This window comes from Mesoplodon bidens (assembly GCF_964165515.1).
Source record: "Mesoplodon bidens genome assembly, chromosome: 8".
Classification (NCBI taxonomy): domain Eukaryota; kingdom Metazoa; phylum Chordata; class Mammalia; order Artiodactyla; family Ziphiidae; genus Mesoplodon; species Mesoplodon bidens.
This window is the reverse complement of record NC_138165.1, coordinates 11,532,397-11,551,207: the sequence shown is the minus strand read 5'-3', so window position 1 is coordinate 11,551,207 and position 18,811 is coordinate 11,532,397. Positions and strand designations below refer to the sequence as shown.

The 18,811-nt window shown below is 44.3% G+C and overlaps 1 long non-coding RNA gene across 1 annotated transcript in view; it reads left to right on the top strand.

The window, feature by feature from the left end:
- The first annotated feature begins 339 nt into the window (after positions 1 to 339).
- The window catches only part of LOC308621567, a 44,336-nt gene continuing 25,864 nt past the window's right edge, over positions 340 to 18,811 (top strand). Inside the window, exons 1-2 of the long non-coding RNA XR_014016485.1 lie at positions 340 to 449; positions 6,290 to 6,425. This is a non-coding gene — a long non-coding RNA (uncharacterized lncRNA). The remainder of the gene's footprint in view (positions 450 to 6,289; positions 6,426 to 18,811) is intronic.

Below are 18,811 nucleotides of genomic sequence, written 5' to 3'. Positions count from 1 at the left end.
TTGTTCTTACTGTAGATCTTAGCAACCTCAGCATATGATTTTTTTTTCTCTTCTCATTACATCCAGAGCTCTCCCCTCTTCACTTAAAGGGAGCCCTTTCTTTGGTTGGCATCCGAATCGCCAGCACCAGTGCTCTTGTGCATTGGGGTCATTATTCAGTAAAATAAGGGTGACTTGAACACAAGCCCAGAGCCTTCCCAGCTGTTGCTCTGACACCGGTCGGCTCCTAAGTGACCAATAGGCAGCTGCGCCCAACAAAGAGCTGAGTCACATCCGGGAGGGATTTAAAACCGCGCGGGATTTAAAACCGCGCGAGATTTCTTCATGCGGCTCAGAATGGCGCGCTATTTAAAATGTGTATGAACTGTTTTTTTCTGGAATTCGCTAATTAATATTTTCAGACCGTGGTTGACCGTGGGTAACCGAAACCGCAGAGAGCCAAACCGCAGGTAAGGGGACGGCTGTCCTTGTAAATAGGACAAAGGAGGCCAGGAAACAGACTCTGTTAGATGCTTCTGATTGGTTCTGAGAATAGCTGTATGTGGAGTCCAATATTTAAGGGGAAGAGCCCGTATCTGGATGCTGAGCTTTCGCTCGATCTCGGAGTACTATTTCCATGGGCATTCTGTTGGGCGAGCTGCTCTCAGGTGCTCCGTTTCAAGCACAGGACGTGAGCAGTTTCCGCAATATCCACCAGATGGTACTTTTCTACCAGAAATTAGGTTTCAGGCTGTGGAACTCCACGTTGGTTTTCCGCCCCGCAGACGAGCTGCAGAATCAGATGCCTGCCCGGCTGCAGTCAAAACGCAGCAAGCCGGGAAGAATGAGTCCCCGGGGGAGTGGGGTAGGCGAGCCTACAATATTTTTATTTCCGAGAATATGGAACAGTAGTCGAGTGTTCTTTTTGTGCTGGAGCAGCGGCTTGCCGAGTGTGGACCAGAGTCATAGAGAAGGCCACGTGTGAGGGGAGGGCTGCGGGGTGAGCCGCCCCAAGAGGTCCTGGCTATCCGAGTCCTCCCTCCGTGATGCCTCTGTGGTATCCTACCAGTTGCCAAACACCTCGCTGCTGGCGTTTCTCTGACATTATAACCAGTAGCCCTGTTTAAAAAAAAAAAAAAGAAAAGTCTTTGTTGGAGAGACTTCTTGTTTGTTCAACACTTTGGATTCTAAGACCTGAGCTGTAATCCCCACCCGCAGGGTTGTTTAGCATCCCTGGACTGGGTAAGGTCATGACGTTTACTGCAGGGCGACGATCGTGTTCTGGTTTGCCTGGTACTTTCCTGCTTTTAGCACTGAGAGCAAAGCAAACCCAGATGGCCGGTCATCCTGGGTGACAGAAATGTACACCCCGGGGACAACACTAGACCTTCACACACGTTCAGTGAGCTGGGCGGCTGAGTGGGGCAGTGGGATAGTATTTTCAAATTATGAGTCACTTTACTGCTGGTGTTTTCTTAGCAGACCCCCTTGGCCCCGTTTAGCCAGTGAGATGCATGTCAGGAAGTCCAAAGCTCTGCAGAAAAGAGTTCTTTTCTTGGCTTTTGAGTTTCAGAAGTTTAGGCCTTAAAAAAAAAAAAAAAAAGAACCAATGAGCTAGGGTAAAAATAACTTTATCACATACCATTTAAATCACCTCTAGAAACTAACCCAAGCTCAAATGTATGTTGTCTGTGTCACGCTTGGCCAAATATTTTCTATTGAAAAATTGATGTCACTACAAAATATGAAAGCATCCTTAAGTGTTAAAAAAAAAAAACGTTTAGGCCCTGCCCGATAGACTTGGGAGCACAGGTAGTAAATAGACACAATTGTCCCAGGTGGGGGAGAGAGAAGGCAGTACTGGGGGTGAAAAGAGACAGGGTGCTGGTGGGTCTGAGCCCAGGGAGGCCGCGTTGCTCTCATCCACCTTCAGCCAAGTTCCCAGGGAAGGGCTGGGCTTATGGGACCTCAGGGTGAGGACCTGAACCCCTGGGGGGAACACAGGAAGGGTGGGAGGGTCTCAGAGCAGAGAAGGCTGTCCCCTCGCCCCACAGCAGAGGGCCAGAAAGACCCAGGTGCCTTCGAGAGGCATAGAATCAGCAGGGGAAGTCCGTGGGCTGGAGGGCACCTCTCAGAGAGTGCACTGAATTGCATAGTGTCTCTTCCAAATTCAGGTCCACCTGGAACCTCAGAATGTGACCTGATTTGGCAGTGGGGTCTTGCTGATATCCTCAAGTTAGGACGAGGTCATACTGGATGAGGGTGGGCCCTAATCCAATAGTTTACTGTCCTTAGAAGTAGAGGAATATCTGGACAAGAGCTGCACACACAGAGAGAAGACAGCCACACGAAGATGGAGGCAGACATGGAGGGATGCAGCCACAAGCCAGGGAGCACCAAGAATTGCCAGCGACCACCAGAAGCAAGAAGAAGCAGGGAAAGATTCTTTCCTAGAGCCTTTGGAAGGAGCATAGCTCTGCGGACACCTCGATTTCAGATTTCCAGCTTCCAGCACCGGGAGAGGATAAATTTCCATTTTTTAAAGCCACCCAGGTTGGGGTTCTCTGTTTTGGCAGCCCCAGCAAACTCATCCTGCCAGGAGTGAGGATGGTGGACGAGCAGTCAGTGTGGGTCACACGTGAGGGGCAGGTGGAGTGAGAGAGGCCCCTGTACATGCCAGCACTGAGGGCTGGGTGGGCCCGACTTGGCCCAGAAGGTTTGCAGCCAGAGTCCTGAACTATATGACATGACATTTCCCACATCAGGGAGAATGAGGCTTGGAACAGAAGTTGAATAAGAAAAAAGTAAAACTTACTTTAAAACTTTTTTTTTTTTTACTGCTTGGGTTTGTAAACTAAAATGTAATACCAATTGCACACCCATTCTCTTATTTAAATCTCTGAAAAGTAAGACCCATTATCCACATTTGATAGTCAAGAAGCTGAGCTTAGAGGGTCAACCGAGACCGCCGAGGGGTCTGTTGTGGCCCCTGGGGCTCAGGCCCACCTCTACCTGCCTGTAGAGCCTTCCTGCCTTTCCTTATCATTTCCCTGTTTTCCTGCTACTTGCCTGATATTTTGGCCAAACTGAACTGGGCCCTGTGCCCTACACACAACCCCGTACTTTCTGCTCGAGCCCTTGGATCAGGCTGTATCTTTGATGAATAGGTCCTTCCTTTCTTGTTTCCTGTCAAAACCCTACCCTTTATTCCAGGCCCAGATCATGAAGCTTTTCCAAGTCTCCCAAACCAGTTGTCATCTCTTTTCAATTCTGGCAATTGTTTTGGAGCATCTTTGCAGGCAGCCTCCCTGCGTTTCATATTCCTTTGTGTCCCTGTGGTGCCTATGGTGGGTCTCAGTGCAGACCCACAGATCTGTTGGATGCAATCATTGCTAAAACTAGTGCAGTACTGTATCCCACGTGCACTGTGGCCAGTACCTCTTGGCGTGAGACCGAAGCAGGCCTTTATGATTTGGGGAGTCACCTTTTGCCCTGGCTGCGCTGATCCTGTGGATGGAAGGCTCTCTGTTATCAGGAACAGAATATCGTAGGCACTTACGGGTTTGACCTGTGACTTTCCAGAAAGGTGAGGAAAGAAGGAGCATTTGGGACCTTCTGTCTGAGAACCTGGTCTGCTTGCTCTGGGGGTGGCCCCTCTGGCCTCCCTGATAAAGCAGATGGGGATCGTCAAGCCCCTTGGGTGGCCTGATTTCAGCACCTCACTGACTGGCTTTCATCTCACATCTTCCTCTGCTGATGCCTGAAATCCTTGAACTGGCTGCACTCATCTGCGTTCTGGAATCAGAGATCAGAAGGCCAGTTTTTCTGGGCGAGAAAAGGAGTGATTCAAATGTTCACTAAGCTGCTGATGGCAGATTCTTTCCTGAAAATGGGTTTCAGCTAGGAGGTGGAGGCTGGGCAGGGAGAGAGCAGAGGGCCCTGAGCTGACCCGCTGACCAGGGCCTGCTGGGCAGGAAGGAAGCAGCAATGGGTGGTGGGAAAGAAGGCTGGGGACCCAAAGGTGAGCTTTATTTCTACCCCCTTTTTTGTCCTGGGCCATGTCTGATTCTACACGAATGGATCTCTGACTTTTGATTTCAGAAACCCAAAAAGTAATTTTCTAAAATCATTTGTGAACACCAGAAAGTTGCCATTATTTATTGGATTAAATAAGAATGTTAACAATAAAAAATAACCCTCTGCCACATATAGTTGCCATCATTTCATAAAAGAAAGGAGGTTTTCATGATAAAACATGTACTGGGAAAGACAATCTCAGAACAAAGGGTATTCCTTTAAATTGGATAAATAGTTTTATAGGGAAAAAAATGACTACCTCTCTCTGTCTCTCTTTGCTGTGGGCCCAGGAAACTGTTGGCAGAAGCTGGCTTCCTGGTACCAACTGTTTTTTGAGAATCACATCCACCCTGGTTCGGAAACCCAACCAGTTTGTAGTTCAAGACACCATGCCGCCCCCTGGTGGCCAAAAGGAGTAGCTGTAGCAGCTAAAGGGGTTTCACAATATATTTAGGGCCTTGTCCCATTGATTGTGTTCTTATACTTATTTCACCCACCATGCACTAAGGGTGGGGCTATGTAGCGTAGGGCCACATGAAGATGAAGAGAGCCAGGCCCTTACTATCAAGGAGATTTCCTATGACACTGACGTTTCAGACAAAAGTTAGCGAAAATGTTTGGATTTGTGTGTTGAAACATCAACTCCCCAACAAGGTGGTTTTACTTCATCTCTGGGTCCAGAGGCCCAGGGTAGTCGCAGACACCTCTGTGGTGGCGTGCAATCGATCTGTCAGCATCCGAGCAGTCCTGTGAACTAGGGCCCATTGGCCACCTGGTGCTTTATCTCCATCTCTGCCCGGAAGCCTAGGCCCACAGGTGCTGAAGAAGCTGGAAAGTAACAGCACAGACAAAAGTGGCCGTGCTGTTTCCCACAGGACATTCCTGCTCCCAGCTCCTTGGTGTCTAAATCCTACTTATCGGGCCACCCCCAGGTCAGGCAAGCCTACCTTTCCCACGAAGTCCTTCCATGCCTCCTCCAAACCCACGGTGACTTCTGTGCCCTCAGGACTACTCACTACCATCACTTTCTCTTATTTTATTTTTCAAGTAGACGGGAGATTTCCTGACGGCTGAGGCTGTGTTTTATCAGTTTTCTCTCCATCTCTCCTTCTCAAATGATACCCCAGAGCTTTCAATTTTCTCTTTTGTTATGTAGAGGAGCTGCCGACTTCCTTTCAAATATTAGAGCTGCACTTAAGCCTAATCAAAATATTTTTCATCCAAAATGAGAAATTAAGTCAATTTAGTCTATTTGGCTGTAACAAACAATCCCCAAGTCTCTATGGCTTAAATTAAGTTTTTTCTTCCTAATTCTACATGGCCCATGTAGGTCACCTGGAGGTAGGGTTGCCTGAATTAACAAAGAAAAATACCCAGCTAAATTTGAATTTCGAGTGATCAATCTTTTTTTTGTTTAGTATGTCTCCAAAAATGCATACTAAAAGTTATTAGTATTATTTTAATTATTTGAAATTCAAATTTAACTGTACATCCTGTATTTTATCTGGCAACTCCACTTGGGGGTTACCTGTTGAGGTTTTTCTGTTGCCCTGGTGATATCTCAGTCTTGGCTTCCTTATTACATGAGGAAGACATTGGCAGGACATTGGGAAGGATGAGAGGACGGAAAGGGTGGTACCCACAGCTCATTCTAGAAAGCAGAACTGAAGTTCAGGTATTGAGTAGATTAAAGATGGCTGCAGATTCTTTGCTATTCATCCCCTTGAACGTGGAGCAGCCTTAGTGGTCCAACAGAACCACTAGAGCAGTAGAGTGTGGCCGAAGTGACGCTGTATAACTTCCAGGGCTTGGTTAGAAGAAGCCTTGAAGTTCCCACCTTGGTCTCTTGGAACACTACCTCAAAGCCCCAGCTTACTTTGTCAGAAGTCTGACTACCTTGAGACCACCATGTTGGCATAGTTACATGTAGCTACTCCAGTTGACAGTCCAGCTGAGCCCAGCCATTCACGCCAAGGCCCCCCAACTATGAGTGAAGGTGTCTTGGATCCTCCAGTTCAGCCTAAATATCACACTGTCTAAATATCACAGCCTGATCTCAGTTGATGCCATGTGGAACTGAAACATCCCCCAGCTAAACTTGGCCTGAATTCCTGACCCATAAAATCACAAGATATAATATGGCAATTGTCTTAAAGCCACTAAGATAGTGAAACAGATAATGTACACTTAACACTCACTCCTAGGTGCCTGATTTCCTTTTCTCTTTACCCAGATCCTTCATACTGCATGCCTGGATGCTATAACCAGATTTCACCAGTGAGGAGGTGTGGTTAGCCTGGGGTCTCCATCTTCAACAGAGATGCTCCAGATAAACTCTTCTTTCAAGCAGAGTTTGGGCTACACCGCAGGTACAAGTTTATTGTCAGCTTAAATCCAATAAGTAATCAGTCCAGTGTTGAGTGAGCATCTCCATGGGGAGGGAACTGTGCTGGATGGTGATGGAAGAGGACTCTCACTGTGTATATCATGTGAAACAGCTCACTGTGGTTTAACAAGTGCACTCATATGCTTAATTAATTTGTTTCTTACCATTACCTTGTGAAGCAAATATTATTTTATTACACAGACAAGTAAATGAAAACCAGGTCACACAAACAGTAAGTGCCGGAGATGGGATTTGAACTTAGGCTTATCCACCAATTTTCCACAATGTGAAAGCCATAAAAGACAGATGCAAACCTTCATTTTACAAATTAGAAGATTGAGGACTAGGAAGAAGATGATATCACTGCTGTGCTTTATTACTAACCATGAATCTCTGGCTGGGAACACTCCAATCTGGCCCTAAAGGCTCTCTGGAGTGTAGACCAAAGCTGTGTTGAGTGAGTGTCTTCAGAACTGTTGCTTTAGGGGGGACAGTGGAGGAGATGGTATCTGCACTGCCCTTTCTGGTATGTTCCCAGGGAACACGAGCCCTTGGTCATTCTGTTTAGCTCCTGGCTGGGGTGTGTGGGAGCTGTCACTTGGCTGATGAACAGTTCATGCGTCCAAAGTGCTGGAGTGGTAGCATGAGCTCTTCTCTGGAGAGAATATCCTCCCATGAAACCATCCATCCCTGTGGTCCAGGATGGGTCACAGAGACAGTTTCATCTTTGCTCCAGAGCATGGAAAAGTAGAGAAACAGTGAGTTGGTGGGGCTATTTGTGGATCGTAAGTCACTCAAAAGACCATTCCTGGCTTGTTCTGGATGTCTCAGTCTGCCAGGGTGGCCAGATCCAAGTCAGCATCCATCAGCAGCTGGGGACACAAACTGTGTACAAATAGAGAGGGATCCTGTGTGACTTGGACAAGAAGTCCAAGTGGAGTCAGACACTCTAAGTTGAAGTCTCTCTGGAGATTAAGTATTTATGAAGCGCTTTGTACCCGCAAAGTGAATTTCAATCATTTATCATCTAAAAACACCATATCACTGTAACATACAAATATTTGTATGACCCAAACTTGAACTCCTGCCTGTAAAAAGGGGGACATTGTCATGCACTTGGGATCTATTTTTAATGCTATTGTGAAGGAAGATCAGGAATTTTAGAAACAAATCTACGAGTCTTGATCCAGACCCATCATTACCATGCAAACCTATAATTCTCCTGTGTGTCACTTCTGAAAGCTCTGGCTCTCCTGTTGGCAGGCAGCAGTAAAAGGTGGATTCTTCTAGATGAATCTCTAGTAACTCTTGCCTCTTTATTCCACAACAAGGTGATTTGCCTTTGTGTAGCCCTTTGTGTTCGAGATGACTAGATGACTGGGATGATGGTGATTTTGAACATGTGTATGGCTGAGAAGACCACACCAGTTAGTTTTCATCTAGAGATTAAGGTGAACACTGCTTTGCATTGTGGCAGTTGAAGCTGTTTGCAAAACCAGGGGCTGATTGTGGCTCTTTCTGAGATTACCAAGAAGACGCCAAGAAGCTGTGGCTACATTTTTTTTTTCCCTCTGACTGTTCAAATGACCCCATTTACAAAAGACTTCTCTCCTTAATCTAGCTAATCTCTCTAATTGCCTAAAACCCTACTTTGCTTTTTAGTTAGAATTATTGACCATAGGGTCTAAAAGGAATTTTATAGACCATTGGGTTCAACCCTCTTATTTTACTCATGAAGAAACTGAGAATCGAAAAGGTTGAAAGGAAGACGAGAATCCAAGTTTTCCAAGTCTTCCTTCCACTCTGTATTTCAGAATCTTGTGCTGTTGGAGGTCATTAAATGTGTTCCCCCAGCTCCACTGAATGGTTTTTACCTTGGACTTTTCTGCATTCCACAGCGTGCCTTGTACAGGGTTCATCCATAGCACAGCCAATCGGCAGTTGGCTGGTAATGGCTGCCAGGAGACCTGTGTTGAGGAGTCAGTCAGGCTGGGCCTCTGTCACTGGTCAAGTTTCTCCCCAAATGTGACCTCTACCAAGAGGACTTGACCACCCCAGCTAAAGTACCTTTCCTCCTCCCTCTTCTCAGACACTCCATTTCCTTTCCTTGCTTAATTGTCTTCCTCTCACCTCTCATTATCTGAAATACCCTTTCTTGTGTATTGCCTTCTTCTCCCAGTAGAATGTAAGCTCCAGGAGGGCAGGGACTGTGTTTACCTTGTTCACGGCAGTGTCTGCTGTGCCAGTTAGAGTCCTGACATGTAGGAAACACCCAGTACGTATCTGTGGAAGGGATGGCCAAGTGCCGTTAATTGATTAGTGATGTCTGCCATGGGACGTGGATGTCAGTGCTAAGCTTTTGTCATCACAGGATTGGTTGTTAATAGCCAACCAATTCTGGATGCAAAACTGGTTTCCTGGGCTTCCCTGGTGGCGCAGTGGTTGAGAATCTGCCTGCCAATGCAGGGGAAATGGGTTCGAGCCCTGGTCTGGGAAGATCCCACATGCGTGGAGCAACTAGGCCCGTGAGCCACAACTACTGAGCCTGCGCGTCTGGAGCCTGTGCTCCGCAACAAGAGAGGTCGCGATAGTGAGAGGCCCGCGCACCGCGATGAAGAGTGGCCGCCTCTTGCTGCAACTAGAGAAAGCCCTCGCACAGAAACGAAGACCTGGGCTTCCCTGGTAGCGCAGTGGTTGAGAGTCTGCCTGCCGATGCAGGGGACACGGGTTCGTGCCCCGGTCCGGGAAGATCCCACGTGCCGCGGAGCGGCTGGGCCTGTGAGCCATGGTCACTGGGCCTGCGCGTCCGGAGCCTGTGCTCCACAACGGGAGAGGCCACAACAATAAGAGGCCCACGTACCGCAAAAAAACCAAAAAAAAAAAAAAAAAAAAAAAAAAAAGAAACGAAGACCCAACACAGCCAAAAATAAATAAATAAATAAATTAAAAAAAAAAAAGCTGGTTTCCTTCTGACATTCAGCTTGATTCTAGTCCATCTCCTGATGACCAGTTATTAGGTACTCTGGAAATAGGAATTTATCTTAATCACTAATTAAGAATTTAAAAGGAGAAGGCACATTTTCTGCTGTTATCCCCTTTTCTCAAAAGTGTAATAGTGTCATATTCATCATGGAGCATCTATGATGTAGCACAATTCTTCACACAATAAATATTCACTGACCATTGTGTTTTTTCAATGTCACTTTATTTAGTGAGAATTTTAAAATTTATTTATTTATTTATTTATGGCTGTGTTGGGTCTTCGTTGTTGTGCGCGGGCTTTCTCTAGTTGCCGCGAGTGGGGGCTACTCTTCGTTGCGGTGCATGGGCTTCTCAATGCAGTGGCTTCTCTTGTCGTGGAGCATGGGCTCTAGGCAGGCAGACTTCAGTAGTTGTGGCATCTGGGTTCAGTAGTTGTGGTGCACGGGCTTAGTTGCTCCGTGGCGTGTGGGATCTTCCCAGACCAGTGCTCGAAGCCATGTCCCCTGCATTGGCAGGCAGATTCTTAACCACTGTGCCACCAGGGAAGTCCTTCAATGTCATTTTGAAGGGATTTTCCTTTCCTGCTGATCTAGAATAGCTGCACCAGAGACACACTACATAGTACACAGTACACAGTGCACATTAGTGTGACTGATTGAGACCCAGGTGTGCAAAGCCATGAGCAAAGTTCAGGTAAATATCCAAACTAAACTGTCCTAAAGTAGGGTGAGCAGCATTCATTACCTTATTATCACTGAATACTGGCTTTTCTCATCCGTCCTCTCCTGGAAGTCAATATCTGAAATTGGCTAGTGTGAGGAAGGAGAGACTTGAGAAAAATAAAAGACCAAAGAGAGATTTAGTGCTTAAATATATTTGGAATTCATCTCTGTTTCTTTTCATCTCTTTTTAAAGAATAGTGGTACGTATGGAAACATTTATAGCAGGTAGAGGTTTTTGGAAGTTGGTTCCTTTTTCACCCCATTCATACTGTTGTTTCATGTCAAAAACAAGATATGAAGCAGTGCCCTGGTAAATCTGATTTAATATTTCCTAGGACTCTGGGGTTGTATACCATATACTCTCCTAAATTTGATGGCGTCAGTATGAGCTGACATTTAATTATTTGCATAGACTATTTAAAATTAAAATAGCAACAGGCTCAGAGTTCTTTTCAAGCTTTAATACACTCTCCTTTTAAAAATATATTTTTCATAAATTACTCTGCTGTCTGGCAGGCCATCACATTCTTCAGTTTCTGTAATAAAAGGGGAATGGTGCTATGGGGGTGGGGAATGGTGCTATGGGGGTGTGAAATGTGAAACGCAGAGGAGAACACCTTGGTTAAATAAACATGAGCAGAAGTGATCAAGTCTGTTAATCAAAGTGTCTCTTAAATCTCTGCGAGTTGAAAACTGTAGCATCCAGGGATAGATTAAAGAGGAAATATAAAATGGCAGAAGAGCCTGCCTGGGCAGGTCACACCTCAGAGTCTCTGATTAACAGAATGTTGCTTTCAGTGGGATTTGTTTTCCCTTGGTTATCTTTTGAAGTTTATTTTCTAAAAAACAGTCGGTCTGAGCTGCAGTGTCTCCTTCTCAACGGCTGTAGAAAAATCACCAAATCAAATTGTAGAGAATCTTGCAAAGCTCTTCAGGCCAACATCTCACATCTTTTCGACATCAGATTACCCTGACTCTCCTGACGCCCGTGTAACACAAATAACTCCTGTAGTCTTTTTATTCCCCCAATTCCAATGTTTCATATCCAAGGCCACAAGGATTCCTCAGCACTTCTGAAGGATATTTTAATCTTAGAGGTCATTGGTGCCATTTAGTCATTCTTTGGTTTGCTCATTATTTTATTCATCAACTCATTCAAAAATATTTCTTGATCATTTATGTCTAAGCCCAAAATCGCATGTGAGAAGAAAGGTGAAAAGACCCCATGACTGTTTTCTGGGCGCTCGCAATACAGTGGCGAGAGAGGTCGGCATTTAGTACAAAATACGGCAGGGTCTGGCTACCCTGAGGCTCTCTGAGGTACAACCAGGAGCAAGTAGAAGGCAGCTCGAAAATCTCGGTGGGTTGCGCAGGGGAGGGTTCCCAGGGAAGTTCTCAGGTAGGAGAGGAGCTGGGAAGTTGGGAACAGGAAGCAAGGTGTGAGTAAATGCGCGTGCAAGGGAGTGGAGGTGACAGAACGTGGCTTGCTCAGAAACAGCAGGTTCAGCAAGAGTGAGCGAGACCGAAGCGTGGAGGTGTGGGCAGCAGGCAGGAGCCAGGTCCTAGAGGATCCTATGCCGGGGATAAGGGGAAGCCATCCCAGGATTTTCAGTGGGCGAAGTGCACTAGATCTGCATGTTGCAAAGACCGTTCCGATTTGAGTGATGGAGAAACCTAGAAGCTGAGCCCTAACCTGGGAGAGAAATGGCTAGAGCATGGGCTGCTAAGAGGGCTGCTAAGAGGAGTGAACAGACAAAGATGCCCTGAGAAGAGACTGAAATGGAGCGGGTTTTTTTTTTTTTTTTTTTTTCAATTTTTAAATAAAAGCATTTATTCAGTAATTATAAAACAAGTATAAAAAGGAAAAAGGAAATTTGGCGTATGTTCTAGAAATTTCCAGGGCTAATGTGAATTAGGCCACGTCTGGTGAGAAGCACGATGTTAACTCGTTCCAAGGTTGCTTTTACTTTGATTGGCTCGTGAAACCTCAAGAAGACAGGTGATATGCCATTTGTGACATGAGGTGCTCTCTTTGTTTCTAGAGGTGTCCCATAGTTTGGATGTTTTGGCAGTCCACTTAGTGAGATGTCTGCCAGCTCAGAGAGGCCAAGGGCCGGGGATTTCATGGCCCTGACACATCAGCACCTGGGACCACTGCTAGTTCCACACGAGGCCAGTCACACCCCTCATGCTAAGGTCTGGGTCTTAAGATCCTGGATTGAGCAATTTCCCCCTTTTCATATGTGTTTTGTTTTTCTTTATCCTAAAGTGAGATTGGAGAAGGGTATAAACTTCAGGACATTTGAGTTTGAGCCGTTTGTGGGACTCAGGGAAGATTTGGGTCTGGGGTTGGAGTTTGGGTCATATTTGAGATTTAAAAAAAAGACGGGGTGGAAACCACCGATGCATGTGAATGATGGAGAATGTGTAGGACATCAGGACAGAGCCTGGAAAACACTCATATTTAATGAGAAGAGGAGTGCTATGGACTGAATGTTTGTGTCCCCCCGCCCCCCAAATCCGTGTGTTGAAAGCCTAACCCTCACTGTGCTGGTGTTTAAAGAAGGGGCCTTTGGGAATCAATTGCTGTTGGATGAGGCCACGAGGGTGGGCTCCTCACGATGGCATTAAGTGGCCTTGTACAAAGAGACAGAGCTCTCCCCCCGGCCCCCGCGCGCTCACGCCAAGAAAAGGCCATGGAAGACGCGCAGAGAAGGTGCCGTCTGGAAGCCAGGAAGAGCGCTCTCACCAGGCGCTGAATCAGCCTGTATCTTTCTTGGACATCCCACCTCCAGAACTGTGAGAAATAAACTTCTGCTGTTTAAGCCACCCAGTCTGGGGTATTTTGTGATGACAGCCCAGGCGAAGACAAGGAGCCAAAGAAGAGGAATAAAAACGCTGATGAGAGGGCTAAAGGGAGGAGCTTGGGGTAGTAGCTTCATGAAGGTTACAGGATTAGACAGATTTAGGAAGGAAGAAGTGGTCCTCCAGCTGTGTCTAGAGAGATCTAAATCGCAGGTGTCTGCTGGGCTCTATCAGTTTATTTTAGGCTTAAAGGCTTGTGTTGTCGTCCATGTGTGCATTATGGGTGGCTCTTTCAGGTGGGATAAACTGATTAAGAACCACTGTAAAGCGTATTTCCTACTTGATTGTGCCCATTCTGATCACCGACAAAGTTTTGATTAAAATTCTATGGCTTTTTTCTTTCATATTGCAATGGTAGCAGCTATTCGTTATACGAAAAACAGAAAATTTAGATTAGGATAAAAAAAATGAAACAAATATTAAAAAATCTCCCATATTATTATTATCTAGAGAAACTGCTTTTAAAATTTCATTTTGGTATTTATATTCTTCCTCTCTCTCTCCATGTATAGTAGATGTATATATATGTGTATATATATGTCTCGTATAAATACAATGGGATCATATTATTTTGTAACCTGCTTTTTTCAACCTAGAGAAATCATTCGAGGCCAATAAATATTTCTCCACGGAATAATTTTTTAGATGGCTCTAACCATTCTCGTACTGTTGGACATTTAGGTTGCTATTATAAATGATATTGTAATGACTGTCCTTATAGCCCCAAATTAACTCACATTCTTAATTAGTTCCTTTGGTTAACTTCCTTAAAGTAGAATTTTAGGGTCAAAAAGTGTTCACACTTTAAAGAAAGTACAGGAGTGTCCACACGTTTGTATGCTACATGTATGAAATATCAAGAAATATTCTTTAAGTCAGAATTGGTTGAGCGTGACTAATTCCTCACCATTGTTTTGGAGACCCATATACAGTTTACCATGCACATTTATATAAGTGTAAACTAAAAGATTTACAGAAAATTCTGATGCCAACTTTTAGTTCTTTCACACCAAGGAAGTAACTAGAGCCCATAAGCAGTGGGAACAAGAGAGCAGTCTCTTTTAGACTATTTTGGATGTTTTTCTGCTTATCCACATACTGCAGTGATTTGTGCTAAATTCTTAGTATTTACTTGTGTACTTGTCCAAAGTTCTGTCTCAAGGCATTGAATTTTTCTTAACTAATTTCTGTGGGAGATTTTTACTGCTTGCTAGGTGCCTGCTTTTCTGCTGATGAGAAGTGGCTCTGTGAGGTGTGTCCTCTGCCTTTCTGGGTAGAAGTTCTGTGCTCTGTGTGGTGATAAGTAGTTTTGGGGACCATGGTGGTCAAGAAGCATTTTTAATCTGTTCTGTTGGGAAGCGATCCATGTAGGTGGCAGACTGAGCTGCAAATGGATCCTTCTTGTGCTGCATTACAGTGATTTCCCACAGAGAGCTCACCACATGTGTAACCACTTCATGTGTTCACGCAGTGAACACTTACCAAGGATCCACCGTGTGCCGGGCGCCGCTTGATGGCACTTGTGGGCAAAACAGGCAATACTTCTGTCCACGTGGAGCTTCCATTCTTGTAGGGGATTCAGAGAGAAAGTGTATAAGAAGTAACCAAGATAATATCACATAATTTTATTTTATTGAAGTATAGTTGGTTTACAGTATTGTGTTAGTTTCAGGTGTATAGCATAATGATTCAACTTTTTTGCAGATTATATTCCATTAAAAGTTATTATAAGCTGTTGGGTATAATTAATTCCCTGTGCTCTACAGTAAACCCTTTTTTGTGTATAGTAAATTGTATCTGTTAATCCCATGCTCCTAATTTGTCCCTCCCGCCATCCCTCTCCTCATTGCAGGTCACACAGTTTTAAATGTCATGGTGAAATAGAACTGACTGATGCAGTAAGTGTAGCAGAGGTCATGGTGGTGGGAACACATCACTGGGTTGGGTGAACAGGTGATGTCTGAGTTGAAGGCTGGATAAGGAGAAGGGGCCGGCTTTGGGAAGATCGAACAGCAGGGTGTTTAATGGAGAAGAACCGAAGTGCAAAACTCCTTCAGGGGACCAATTTGGGTGTGTTTCAGGCACAGGAAGACGGCCAGGTTGGCTGGGCCAGAGTCAGTGCACAGAGGGTGGTCAGAGATGAGCTGAAGGGGAAGGTGGAGAGAGATGACATGGAGACTTTGGGGTCATGTTAAGGAAACTGGATGCATTTGAAGTGTGATGAGGTGCTTCACTGTGCTTAGGCAGGGGAGTGGCATGTCTGTGTTACATTTGTAAAAGGTTGTGGGAAGTGAATCAGAGAAGGGAATTCTGTTGAAGGGAAGGGAGTGGAGAGACCTCTTGTCACGGAATACACAAGGGATTCCTAGGAAGACTGAATACTAAACGGTGTTGAATTCTTCTGAGAGGATGAGTAAGATGAGGACAGAAAAACAGCTTTTGAATTTAGCAAGATGGAGGCCATCGAGGACCTGGACAAGAGAAGCTTCAGGGCAGAGATCAGGATGGAGAACTGATTGGAGTGGGTTGAACAGACAGAGGTGCGCTGGGAAGAGACTGAAATGGAGCAGCTCTGGGCTTGCAGATGGCCACACAGCTAAGGATAGAAGTAAGGCGAGGGGATAAAAAGGGGATCAAGGGACACTCTACATCCTGAGCGGGGTTACCTCTAGCCCCCTTGCCTTTGCCAGCAACCAGAATGCGGGCAGCCATACCTAAGAGTGCAGGCTAGGAGGCGTCTAGCCTGCACTAGACTTCTGCCTGGAGACACCGTCTAGGGTGAGATAAAATAACTCCTGACACTGACATTTGAGGAGCCACAACAAAGGAGTCTGGTCCCCACTCTCTGACTGTACAGTGTGCTCACCAGTTAGCACACTGCACCCACACACAAATAGTTTCCAGTCATGAGTGCCTCACTTTTAAAAAAGCACAAAAAGCCAGTGAAAAACATATATTTAAAATAACCCTCTACGATGAAAGACAGAGAAGAAAGTGAACAAACTGGGGGGCGAGAGGGAAGGAGAAAAGAAACCAGAGAAAGCAGACAATGTGGAGGTCAGACCAACACTAAAAAAGAACCCTGTAATTAATATCTTCAGAGGCATAAGAGAAGATTTTATGTTCATGAAAAAGAATAGGGTACTATAAAAAGGAACATTTAGAGGAAAAAGATAGAAGGTTGGAAATTTACATAAACATACTACAATATATAAAGTAGATAACTAACTAGAACCTACTGTATATAGCACAGGGAACTCTTCTCAGTACTCTGTAATGACCTATGTGGGAAAAGAATCTAAAAAAGAGTGGACATATGTATATGTATAACTGATTGACTTTGCTAACACAACAGAAACTAACAGCAGAAACTACACAACATTGTAAATCAACTATACTCCAATAAAAATAAATTTAAAAATATGCTAGAGAGATTGGTATTAAAGTTAAGGAAATCTTTCTGATCGTAAAACATGACAACAACAAAAAGAAAAAAAGAAAAAAGTTAAAAATTGATATGCTATGGTAAAATTAAAATTGAAAGACAAAGGAACCTCAACTGTTGGTCAACTCAAGATTTAAAACTGTAAGAGGGCTTCCCTGGTGGCTCAGTGGTTGAGAGTCCACCTGCCAATGCAGGGGACGTGGGTTCATGCCCCGGTCGGGGAAGATCCCACATACCATGGAGCGGCTGGGCCCGTGAGCCATGGCCACTGAGCCTGCACGTCTGGAGCCTGTGCTCCACGACAGGAGAGGCCACAGCAGTGAGAGGCCTGCGTACCGAAAAAAAAAAAAATTGGTATTCATTGTTATATGCAATTGTCAACATTAAAAAAAAAAGAATGTTGTTTTTAAAAAAATTATATTTATGCAAAACAAAGTATGGAGGATATATATCAAAATAAGCATATAAATGGATTGTGAGATTATGGGTTGTGTTCGTTAGGATAGGCTGAACTGTTGTAACAAGTAGACCCCAATAGCCATGGCTCAAATATTTTTAAGCAGCTTTATTAAATATAATTCATATACAATACGGTTATTTAAAATGTACGATTCAACCTTTTTTAGTGTGTTCACAGATATGTACAACCATCACCATAGTAAGTTTTAAGCATTTTCATCTCCTCAGAAAGTAACCCCATACTCTTTGGCTATCACCCTTCTATCCCTCCATTGCCAAGCTCCCAACCATAAGCAACCACTGATCTGCTTTCTGACTCTGTAGATTTCCCTATCCTGGACATTTCATATGAATGAAATAATGGCATTTGTGGTCATTTGTGACTGCCTTCTTTCCCTTAGCATAATGTTTTTGAGGTTTGTTCACGTTGTGGAATTCATCAGCACTTCATTCCCTTTTATGGCTGAATAATATTCCATTGTATGGCTAAACCACATGTTGTTAATTCATTATTTGATGGATGTTTGGGTTGTTTCTGACTTTGCCTATTATAATGTTGCTATAAACATTCACGTATAAGTTTTCATATGGACGTATGTTTTAATTTCTCTTGGGTATATACCTAGAAGTAGAGTTGGTGGGTTATACTGTAACTCTATATTTGATTATTTGAGGAATTACCAGATTGTTTACCAAAGTGGCCGCACCATTTTAAATTCCCACCAGCTTTGTATGAAGGTCCCATTTTCTCCACTTCCTAACCAACACTTTTTGTTATATGACACTTGATTATAGTCATCCTATGGGTGTGAATAGGTATCTTATTGGGGTTTTGATTTGCATTTCCCTGATGACTAGTGATGCCACGTATCTTTGCAAGTTCTTACTGGCCGTTTGCATATCTGCCTTGGGAAAACGCTTATTCAGAGCCTCTGCCTATTTGTAAACTGAGTTTTTGTCTTGATACTATTGAATTCTTTATAAGTAAACGTTCTTTATATATTCCAGATACAAGTCCCTTATCAGATATATGATTTGAAAATATTTTCTCCCATTCTGTGGATTGTCTTTTTTATTTTCTTGATGGTGTCCTTTGAAGCACAAAAGGTTTTAATTTAATTTATTTAATTTATTTCTTTGGCTGTGTCAGGTCTTCGGTGCAGCATGTGGGATCTTTGTTGTGGCGTGCAGGCTCTTCATTGCAGCGCGCAGCTTTCTTTCTAGTTCTGGTAGGCCGGTTTTCTCTCTCTAGCCGTGGTGCGGGAGCTCCAGAGCACGTGGGCTCTGCAGTTTGTGGCACATGGGCTCTCTCGTTGAGGCGCGCAGTCTCAGTAGTTGTGATGCGTGGGCTCGGTAGTTGTGGTGCACGGGCTTAGTTGCCCCACGGCATGTGGGGTCCCTGATCAGGGATCAAACCCGCATCCCCTGCGTTGGAAGGCGGATCCTTTACCACTGGGCCACGAGGGAAGTCCCAAAAAGGTTTTAATTTTGATGAAGTCCAATTTGTCTATTTTTTCTCTTTTTGCTTGTGCTTTTGGTGTCACATCTAAGAATCCTTTGCCAAATCTCAAGTCATGAAGGTTTACCTCTATGTTTTCTTCTAAGAGTTTTATAGTTTTACTTCTTACATTTTGGTCTTCGATTCACTTTTTGTTTGTTTTGAATATGGTATGAGGTAAAGTTTTAGTTTAATCCTTTTGAATGTGGCTAATCAGTTGTCTCACTGCCATTTGTTGAAAAGACTATTCTTTCTCCCTTGAATGCTGTTGACACTCTTGTGGAAAATTGATTGACCATTGATGTGTGGATTTACTTCTGGACTCTGAATTCTATTCCATTGATTTAAATGCCCATTGATATGTCAGTACCACATTTTGATTAACATTGCTTTGTGGT